The sequence below is a fragment of the Bactrocera neohumeralis genome, chromosome 5 (assembly GCF_024586455.1).
Source record: "Bactrocera neohumeralis isolate Rockhampton chromosome 5, APGP_CSIRO_Bneo_wtdbg2-racon-allhic-juicebox.fasta_v2, whole genome shotgun sequence".
NCBI classification, from domain to species: domain Eukaryota; kingdom Metazoa; phylum Arthropoda; class Insecta; order Diptera; family Tephritidae; genus Bactrocera; species Bactrocera neohumeralis.
This window is the reverse complement of record NC_065922.1, coordinates 15,948,246-15,950,561: the sequence shown is the minus strand read 5'-3', so window position 1 is coordinate 15,950,561 and position 2,316 is coordinate 15,948,246. Positions and strand designations below refer to the sequence as shown.

General features: G+C 35.9%; 1 non-coding gene across 1 annotated transcript; it reads left to right on the top strand.

Annotated features, from left to right (window-relative positions):
- The first annotated feature begins 1,988 nt into the window (after positions 1 to 1,988).
- Trnah-gug (transfer RNA histidin (anticodon GUG)) lies at positions 1,989 to 2,060 on the top strand. Its single transcript has one exon. It is a non-coding gene; the product is annotated as a tRNA-His (tRNA).
- Positions 2,061 to 2,316: the final 256 nt, after the last annotated feature.

Here is a 2,316-nt window from a genome sequence, read left to right as displayed (position 1 = left end):
AATTTGACGTTGTATCTTCTTGGAACTTTTCAAGAACCCATAGAGCGAAGCGATGTCGCTTAGGAAGGTCGAATGATGAGCAATGCGCCAAATCGTTCCATACGTCAGTCCGAGTTGCTGCGCATCATGTCTGCATATTTTGGTTTGCCTCGAAATTTCAGCATAGTCTTGTCAGAAATAGTGCTGTAATACTCGGTTTGAACTGATATTATAGGCTTTGAATGAGTCTTCTTCTACTGAAAAAACATTTGAAATTCAAGCGACAAATGTCACCAGTCACTGAGTTTGATGGGTGCTCAACTGGTAGTAACAAAAGCAAAGTCTGACCGCAGACTTAAAGCTGACATCACGGGGAGCAGTTAGCTCTAGAAGTTCGCTCCAATCTGCTCATTGGGTTTAGTCCTTTGGGGAAATACGTGGCGGCTGCGATTTAAACCTAAAGGTAGGTAGAATTGAAAATTCAGTTCTGTGTCAGCACGGCAGAGGTCTTAGATAGGTCTCGAACCAGACCAAGGTGGAAAGAGTGTTCCTTCCACCCGACGAATTAGAACCAAATAATACTTGCAAGAAGCATGTATTATTTGGGGCGCATTGTTTTGATCTATGTGCTTTTAAGCACCGTGAGGTTAGGTCGTCGACGGTAGGCACTCACGTAAATCACAACGATTGTTGTCCGGAACATAAATCGAAAAGTGACAAATTTTTGCGCATCACTGGCGCAGATATACTATATAGCTTTCAGCTTTGCAATTGTTGGCGACTACGAATACTGTGAACTATTTTAAATTATTCTCTAAAAAATAAGAGTTGTAATAAAGAAAAGTTGTCAAGCAATAATTTAAGATTGTTACTGACCGAAAATTAAATAAAATATGTTGCCATACAAGGGAACAGAGAAATAGAAAAAACTTAAAAAATTTATAGTTAAACAAAATATTAGATCTTTTTAATAAAAACTTGATATTTGACCTTACCCTTTTACTATTTACCCACTCTCCTCAATACCATACAATACCGCTAAAGAGCAGTGTTTCCAAGACATTTCAAAATGAACTTGTGAAACGTTTCAGTGTACAACAAGTTTATGTTAGGTCAGTTTAGAGCAGAATTTCAAGACATGGCACTTGGACGTAATTGACACAATGACAAATATTCCACTTTTAAAGGCTTCGAGAGTTCTGAATATATTTTTGCAGACAGATCAAAGGAATAGCAGAAAGTTTCTCCATGGAATCCATATACATATGGATTTAGTAAGATATCTGCAACTAAATCTGGTATAATCAGGCTGGTGAATATAAATACATATGTATTTATATTGATCTCATCGTCCACTTCGAAGATATTATTAGTGAAAAATATATGCATTAATTAGCAGTTCTAAAGGTTTGCTTGAAGTGCTATATGTATGTATATAATGGACATTCACTACCATTAGTTACAAGGCTAAATCTTTATTTAGTACGACGTTAAATAAGCAAATTTAAAATAAACCTTCCAAATTAATGTAAAGTTAAATATAATAATATTTTAAAATTGATAAGAGCTTCCTAAAGCGCAAAAGAGTCAAGTTTTCTTACAATTGTTGTTCTTATAAAAGATTACTTCAAATGAGCAGCACATAAACAACCAAAAATAAATTGTCGCTATAATTTAATCACCATTCTCATACGCATTGCCTAGTATGCGCTTAGTGATACGCATAACTATTTTTAGACAGCTCATCAGCACCAAAGCAACAACTATATACAACAGCATTACTCACCTTTCGTACACATGCGCTCTCCAAAGAGTCGATAAGACAGTGCACTCTTAAAAAGCTGGTTGAGCAGTGTCTGAATTTACTGTTGATTTTCATAGGTGGTGGGGCGAGCGTAGTGTACAAGCACAACAACAATTGATGACGACTTCATTAGCTAGGTTGAACTTGCTTGGCTGGCTAACGGCAGTTGTGTGCAATTTGCTCACGAACATACATGTCTCCCATAGCCGTGATCGTCTAGTGGTTAGGACCCTACGTTGTGGCCGTAGTAACCCAGGTTCGAATCCTGGTCACGGCAATGTGTTCAAGTAGCGCATTGTCACGGAGGGAGATGAGTTTTTTGTTTTTTGATTTATAATTTAATTTTAATTTTAAATTTTGATTTAAGGAATAATTCAACAGTTTGTGTATAAAGTGGTATATGTGGCAGAAGTTGATATCTAAAAGCCACAAATTTGATATTTGACCTAATGACTATGCTTTCGGTATGTTTTTTATTTGAATATATAATAGAAAATATATATAAGAAAATATATTTAACTCGTTTTGCTATG